Here is a 9,200-nt window from a genome sequence, read left to right on the forward strand (position 1 = left end):
AATCAATGTTTTTAATGACTAGTTCTGTAATAAAGTATGCCTTTTTAACACATTGGGTATCATTTTGTAACGTCAAGCTGTTCCGCTATCAATAAAGTCCTTTTTGAATAAATAAATAAATAAATAAATAGCATCCACCTGACTATTTTGTTGCTTGTGATGGAAATTAAACAGTTAAAAATAACTAAATCATAAAATAATGATATGATCCATCCATTAATTTTTTTTTGTGCTGCTTGTCTATGCTTAACTATGGTCGAGGTATGCTGGAGCCTATCCCAGCTGTCTTTTGGGCAGGAGCGGTCATCGTAAAACTATTACTATCATGTGCATTTTAATATTTTTGTATATTGTATTAGTATATTTATTATTGCTATAATATAAAATAGTATGTACTCATTATTCATTCATTCATTTTCTACCGCTTTTTCCTCATGAGGGTCGTGGTATGCTGGAGCCTATCCCAGCTGTCTTTTGGGCAGGAGCGGTCATCGTAAAACTATTACTATCATGTGCATTTTATAATTTTTGGATATTGTATTAGTATATTTATTATTGCTATAATATAAAAAATAGTATGTACTGATTATAATAAATAAATACAATTTTAATATAATACTAAACAGCTATTAACACAAAATTTACTAATAATGTAACACTTTTATTAAACTATTAATATGAACATTAACTTATATTTATATTTGTATAAATAATTCAAAGTCTTTAAAATGGAAATTAGAGCATTTTAAAACAACACAAAAAGTAGGTTTTCAGTTTTAATTTTATGTATTATATTATATTATATTATATTATATTATATTATATTATATTATATTATATTATATTATATTATATTATATTATATTATATTATATTATATTATATTATATTATATTATATTATATTATATTATATTATATTATATTATATTATGTATTATATATTTTCAAACATTATTATAAGATTCTGGGGTTGCTACTTTTTTAAATTTATTTTGATATGATGAATCTTATATTTGATTCTTATTTAATTTTTACTACTCTGTTCAGATGTACCAAAAAGTTACATTTTTGTTCCATTTGTTAGCTTGCAGATGCATTAATGATGTCATTAGGATTGTTGAAACAGCACTACTTCCTTTATATTGATTAGATAGGTACGGTATTAGGTCAACAGATTGTAGCGTGTATGACAACCTCCTACTGGACTGGAGTGGAACTGCAACTTAAGGACTGGGGATTACTGTCATTTATTGTTCTTCATTCACTTTCACATGAACAGTGACTCCAAGTCGCTGTGAGAACCAGTCCGTTTTGTTTAATCTTGTTTATACTGACTCCAAGACCTAAGACTTTGCAGTTCTAGTCGGCCCGCATTGTTAAGTCTAATAACGCCACAGTCTCGCTATAAAGGAGCTTGACGCGTGCACAAACGGGTGTATGCGGTGTCGCTTCAGGTAATGCAGAGTGGCAAGACTTGTACTGCGGCAACTGGGAGGATCACAATTACTCATTTAGTTGAAGTTTAATTGCAGTAAATGACACATAATTATATGGACTGGCTTGCAGTGTTTTTGTGCACGTAGTTCAAAGTGGGTTTATGATTGGGCTAAATAAAAAAAGAAAAAAAGAAAATAGAAACAACACAGGAAAGAACATGCAAAGTATAGCTCAGGTGTATGCCCTCAAACAAAAGAAAGAAGCGTGGGAACATGACCTTAAAAATGTTCAAACGCAAGTCGTAAAATACAAAATTGATGAGACCTGCTGACGCCATTTTGCATACAACACATGATGCACGGTGAAGCTATGACATTGTTAAACAGGGTTTCCCAAACTTTCCATTTCAGAGGACCCACATCAGGCTTTTGGCTCCTTCTTGCAAACTAAACTTATAAATACACAAATTGCCATAAACTCCACACATTATTAGTGGTGTCCCTTGTGTTTAAAACATGCTAATATACGTGTAATACAAATATCCTCAAGGTGTACTAATCATTAGACAAATGGTTCGTTAGTTGGTAAGTCCCAGTGTTTGTTCGTGTTTTTTTTATATATATTCTGGATTAGATCCATGGTGATGTAGTTTAAAGACTACTTAATGAAAACGACATTTCACAACATCAGTGGAAATCCATCATTTCCCACTGTCAAGGGTTTGAATGATTGGATGTGTCCAATTCGCAAAATGTCAACACAACTACAAAAGTACAGTGACTGTGTTTTGATCTGACAAAAATTTGAAGTAAGTTTTATCCAGTGCAAAATCCTGACAGAAAAAAAAACTACTTAACGAAAACAACATTTCACAACATCAGTGGAAATCCATCATTTCCCACTGTCAAGGGTTTGAATGATTGGATGTGTCCAATTCGCAAAATGTCAACACAACTACAAAAGTACAGTGACCGTGTTTTGATCTGACAAAAATCTTAAGTAAGTTTAATCAAGTGCAAAATACAGACAGAAAAAAAAAACTACTGAACAAAAACGACATTTCACAACATCAGTGGAAATCCATCATTTCCCACTGTCAAGGGTTTGAACGATTGGATGTGGGTGTCCAATTCACAAAATGTCAACACAACTACAAAAGTACAGTGACTGTGTTTTGATCTGACAAATATTAAGTAAGTTTAATCAAGTGCAAAATCCCGACAGAAAAAAAGACAAAAAAAAAACAACTACTTAACAAAAACGACATTTCACAACATCGGTGGAAATCCATCATTTCCCACTGTCAAGGGTTTGAACGACTAGATGTGGGTGTCCAATTCGCAAAATATCAACACAACTACTAAAGTACAGTGACCATGTTTTGATCTGACAAATATTAAGTAAGTTTAATCAAGTGCAAAATCCCGACAGCTTGGGCTAATTGTTGGACGTTGAACTACAATGACACCACTCGAGTGACGATGAGAACACCGACTGCAAGGTTTATAGCGTGAAAGACACTCGTAATGAACTGGCATCACCATTTTGTATTGTAGAACACTCTGATTGGCTGTTTGGACCACCTCCGAGGCCCCTTATTGACCTAGGGAGGAACCTGTGAACAGTCTGTGATTGTTCTCAGGAATGACGCCTCCAAATACGGCCATGTGTTTACCTTTCTTTAAGGAAAGAGCTTAAGCATTGATCCGAGCAAACTCTACCTAGCAAGCTACTATACGTCACGCTGTGTGCACAGGGGTGACGCTTTGTCAAGTTCAAGGTGGCGGAACCTGCAGGCCGTGTTTCATTTTCAAGTCGTAGCTGCACTTAAAGGGACGGAGACGTTACTTGATAGATTTTGAGTCACGGTTTGAAAGAAAACACTGGCTAAAAAAAGACAAACGTGAGGAACTAAAGGCTCAGATTGATGAAGACGCCCTTGGGCAGGACATGAGGGTAGGTTTGGAGCTGATGGGATGGCACTAGCTAATGAAGCCAACAATAAAGAAATATACAAAACAAAAATAATCGGAACGATTTCGACCAATGAAAGCCTAACTGCCAATAAACAACAGAAGAAGAAAAACACCACGAAGAAGAACGCAGTCTGACAACTTTCCGATTGAGCGGGTACAAGATACCTCAATTGGATTGGGGAAAGGAATATTCCACCCCTGGGAATCCGATTATATATTCATTCGGATTGGCACTTTTCTTTCGGAATGAGGTGTATACAAAGATTAAATTTTTTCCGTTTGAGCAAATAACCCGAATGGAATTGGAATATTTGGGTCCATGTAAACGTGGCTCCTGTATAAGAATTTTAGAATGTACTTCTCATTATCTATGCAGACGTTCACTTCCTGTACTGTTGCAACAATGACTGAACATTTAAATCTACTCAGAAATGATGCATCAATGGATTGTAATCATTTTATGGCAGGTGTGCAAACATGAAACGGTCAGACAGGTTTTACTGCCTCAGTTGTCTTGGTAATTGTGCATAAACGTAACAAAATGTCCACCAAAATACAAAGAATGAACCACAAATCACTCATTCCAAGACAAGACATTTGTACGAGTTTATGAAAAGACTATAAAAAAAGCATGTTAAATCATTAACATTATGAGTAGACTTCAAATCTCTTATCAGAAGAGAACTAATACCGTTTATGACTATACATCATGGCCGCTATCAGGGGGATATATAGCGTATGTCACCAATATCTTGCACAATGTGCACAGCCTGACGGGAAAACCGTAAACAGAAAATAGCTGCCTAATTATGGCTCTTCCAGGGAAGTCTCATAGAAAATGAGTAAACCTGAAGTGACATAATAAGGGATTATTCTTGCCAAACGCAGGACAGGAAGAGATAGATGAATTTCACAACTCCTTGCTGATAATCTTGCAGGATGTGTGACCATATATGGGCATGAGGAAGCAAAGGAATTCCTTCAGCTGCTGATACAGAGGTGACATCATCACCAGAGGGGTGAAAAGGCACAATGAGCCGTGGCGACCCACATGCTTCATCTGGGTTTTAAGTTATAAACAAAGCAGGCGCCCCCCAAAAGACTTAAATCTGAAGTTAGGCCTAAATTAAGCATTTTTAAGCAAACAAACGGCTGAATGATGTAAAACACAATTATAAGCCATTCAGAAGACCCATTCAAAGACATGATGATATGGATTGTTGCATACTGGTCAGTGAGACACACAAGCACCAGTGGAATAACACGCTTTTATTGCAGGCTTGAATTACAGATGAATGAATTCCCGCGAAGTAGGCTTCCCTATTTATACATTTCATATTTTCATACTTTTAAGACGTTCGAAATAAGGTTTGAACATTATTAGAAACCTCTAGACTTGAACTAACACCCCTATAGTCACCTTTACACTCATATTACCCAATATATTAGACATAATATATATATATTTATTCATGTATCCCCCCTCAGAGTTGAGTGGAACCATTTTTATGTTTAAAAATATCTAATTCAGCCAAAAATACATAACAATACTTAAATATGCATCAAAATTGAAAGCGCAATATGGCTAGGGATTATTGTGTCTCATAACAGACACAATAATCCATAACCATTACGACCTACTTTTGTGGCCGTAACCCACACCAAGCTCTTGAACCCCTGATGGCACTTCCTGTCCACCTACCTTGTTCATCTCCCATCCATATTTATGATAATGGTAATGGTTTAATTTCAATTGAACATGCATCAGATTACAATTGAATGCATCACATAATCAGTTCACAGTTCCACATGTCCAAAAGGAGTAGGAAGAAGCAAAGCTTTTTAAATCCTACCCCTCCATCTGGTACTTTTACAATCAGTAACTGTAACATTTGTTCACTTCCTGCTTTCCTAATATATATTTTTTTAATTTTTATTTTATTTTCGTCACATACCAAAGTACGAGGTGATATAGCAACACATATATATATCATTTATATTTATATATTAATATTTATAACAATACATATGAGCACACAAGTCTTAAATGCCTTATTTTGCATGATTATGTCTATAATATTGGGTATTACATGCCAGTGACTCCTGGGATGTTATTTCATGTCTGGAGGGCTCTAATAAGGTCATAAACAGGTTTTCTATGCTTTAACTATGAAAATATTTGATATATACATATAAATAAGGGATACGACTAATTATGAAGGGATTGTTGCAATAAACGAGGGGTTACTGTATAATGGATGTGAGTGGTCCACCTGCCAGTTATTAATGACAACCATGCACAACAGAAAGACTGATTAAGAATCATAACAGCGACGTACCTGACTGACAACCAGGAGCATATCCCAGCTGTCTTCGGGCGAGAGGCGGGATACACCCTGGACTGGTCGCCAGCCAATCACAGGACATACTATATAGTCAAACAACCATTCACACTCACATTCATACCTATGGACAATTTGGAGTCGCTAATTAACCTAGCATGTTTTTGGAATGTGGGAGGAAACCGGAGTACCCGGAGAAAACCCACACATGCACGGTGAGAACATGCAAACTCCACACAGAGATAGCCGAGGGTGGAATCGAACTGGGGTCTCCTAGCTGCGAGGCCATGCCATTCGACCACTCAACCACCGTGCAGCTCTAAAGGAGTTCAAAACATTCAAATCCAGATTCTCCCGTCACATTGTATAAACTAAATTAACAAATTAATTGATTGACTAATAATCTTGTATAGTAGTGACACAGACTAATCTATCAGCATCAGGTTTTCTGGCACCGCAAGCCCGAGTGACACAAGTGTAACATCACCCCGTCCTTACACTTGATGTGTGTAAACTGATGCACCATTTGAATGGATGCCAACCAAGCGGCGCTTCATTTACGGGACAAACAAAGTCCCCTAGGGACCTGATTTTAGTCATGAAAGGAAGCTGTCAAAACTTGCTTCCTGCTTTAAATGTACCTTTTAGCTTCCAGGACTCTAAAAAAAACATACACCCTTTAATGTCTCACTTGTTTAAGTCCGTCACTCACACATGCTGACACCTTACTCCGTCTAACGTCGGCATGCTGACGAATTAGCTCTGTGACGAATTAGCGTCCATGAATAATAAGTGAGACTCATGCAGTTTGAGTATTTGATGCTGGATCAGACACCGAAGTCGGTTAAGGACCACATGGTCATTAATTATGAATATGAATATTGCACAACACTGCAGCAACAGAACCAATGTTGTAATACAGTCGTGCCTCGTTTATCGCAGTTAATCTGTTCCAGACCCGACCGGGATAAGTGAATTTCCACAAAGTAGGATTCTATCTTAATGACCTTTGAAATATGGATTTTTTTGTAGTTTAAACATGAAATAACATCCCTGTAATCACTATAGTCAAATACTAAGTTGGTGTCATGTGATTGTTGGGTTTCAAGCTATCGTCAGCAACTTTTCCCATTACTCTGCAATCAAACCTCAAGCCCGAACTGGTCCAAAAAAGCTTTAGATCCTTCAACCTAAAGTACACACTTGACAGAAGCGGCTACGTCGATGTAACGTGTGATACAAAAGATCAGCATCAGGGATTCGAACAGCTTCCATTCTACCAGATAAAAATCTTAAAATTTCCACTCCCACTTCCAAAGAACACACCGAACTCTGACTAAATTCAGGCTTCCACGTTTCACTGGAATCCGTCAACTTCCCCTGCGGCTGTTTTACTTTGTACCAGATCTTGCTTTGATTGCGGTTGCCAAAACACCTCCACGGTTTGATAGCCGGCCGTCAAATCAGGAATGCTGCTTGTGATGCAACGGGAGGAAGTGATCGGCAAAAAAAAAAAAAAAAGTAGTTTTATGTCCGCCTGAGTTTGTTCAAACATGCAAGCTTGCGGGTGTAGCGCTCGTGTTCAACACATAATTATGATACTATGGAGCCACTCATGACACAAACATACGACTGTCTACTTAAAATTAATGCATTATGCAGTAAAAAGAATGATAATCACAGATTTGTATCCCGCCTCATCTCGATCCATATGACATCCATAAATATGAGTCTGTGCTGTACATACATAGCGCTTTTTTTGGGTTTGTTTTATGCTAAATACAACAGCAAATATTACATGAGAAACATGTCATATTTATTTACATTTAAAAACACTCCTCATAATTTGTAACAGAGGATTTTTTAGGACATAAAAAAAAATCTCCAATTCATGTGTCATTATCCCCCTCGCCCAATTTTTTCAGATAAAATCCATTAAATATTGTCAAACATAAAAAATAGCTAAATAAACAAACAAAAAAAACTATCAGGCATTCAGAAAAACACATTTAAATATGCAGTATTCTACACTGCCCACCAGGTGTCACTAATGTTACTGCAAGTTCTGTACATAAATCAGAAAATGTGTTATTTTCTCTTATTACGCCACTTCTTCATCCCAACGCCTTTGCTGCTTTATTCCCCCCGGTGTGGGTATAAAGGGGACCACGACTTAATTTTCTGCAGGTAGCTGTGGCTGGCTGAATTAGCAAGTATGAATGTTGTTATAGGTTACATTTCTGTAGTAATTGTATTGAATCATGGAAGCATTTATCATTTTATCTTTAGGTGTTATGTCCCAAAATGTTGTATGATGATGGATGATACATACATCCAAAGTGTGTGAAGGAAAGGGAAATCGCAAAAATTCTGTGCAATAACCAGAGTGCCTTAACCGTGCAATAAACTGTGCAATAACCATGCAATAAACAATTTGGCTTCCCCTGTTTTAATAATAATAATAATAATAATAATAATAAGTGGTCGAGTGGTTTGCACGCAGACCTCACAGCTAGGAGACCAGGGTTCAATTCCACCCTGGGCCATCTCTGTGTGGAGTTTGCATGTTCTCCCCGTGCATGCGTGGGTTTTCTCCGGGTACTCCGGTTTCCTCCCACATTCCAAAAACATGCTAGGTTAATTAGCGACTCCAAATTGTCCATAGGTATGAATGTGAGTGTGAATGGTTGTTTGTCTATATGTGCCCTGTGATTGGCTGGCCACCAGTTCAGGGTGTTGAAGACAGCTGGGATAGGCTCCAGCACCCTCGTGAGGATGAGCGGTAGAAAATGAATAATTATATATAATATACCTATAATAATAATATTTTCTGAAACCGGAATTGGTAAATAATGCCAGTGGTGTTCTATATCCAAATTTTGTCTAATTTTTTTGTTTTATCTAAAAAAATATTTTTTCAATATATTATTTTACCGTCATGGATATGTATTTTTATTTACGTTACATGTGGCGGATGGTGTGGCCATCGACGGCTGACGTCAAAAAACGTCAGAGAGGAGTTTTCCACTCAGCAACGGCATATTTAACGTCCTTTTTTTTCGTGGGAGTCATGAGTCCGTAGGTGGGCTGACTCATGTGCAGTAATGTGCTCACACAAGTCAGCACACAAAGCCCGGACTCAGGAGGAGATAACAAAAGGTTTGTCTTTACGGAAACAAAACATTACGTTACTATAGGAACCACAAAGAAAGGCTATGAAGTTATGAGTATTGATTATAATGCAAGACTATATATCGGTTAGTGTAATTTACCTATATATATATGGATGAAATCCAGTTCCATTGTCCTATAAATAGTCTGTAATAGGCTGCTATTTCAAAACTATTTTATTTTTCTTAATCATCCACATAAGAGAATGACACAGGCTTTTGTTGTCGCTCTATTCATTCCGTGTTTTCCCTGAGATTACGCCAACAAAAGCC

At 36.9% G+C, this 9,200-nt stretch overlaps 1 protein-coding gene across 1 annotated transcript in view; it reads left to right on the plus strand.

The window, feature by feature from the left end:
- The window catches only part of si:ch211-250g4.3 (uncharacterized), a 90,156-nt gene that overhangs the window by 64,397 nt on the left and 16,559 nt on the right, over positions 1–9,200 (plus strand). The window lies entirely within an intron of this gene.

The sequence above is a fragment of the Doryrhamphus excisus genome, chromosome 11 (assembly GCF_030265055.1).
Source record: "Doryrhamphus excisus isolate RoL2022-K1 chromosome 11, RoL_Dexc_1.0, whole genome shotgun sequence".
NCBI lineage: Eukaryota > Metazoa > Chordata > Actinopteri > Syngnathiformes > Syngnathidae > Doryrhamphus > Doryrhamphus excisus.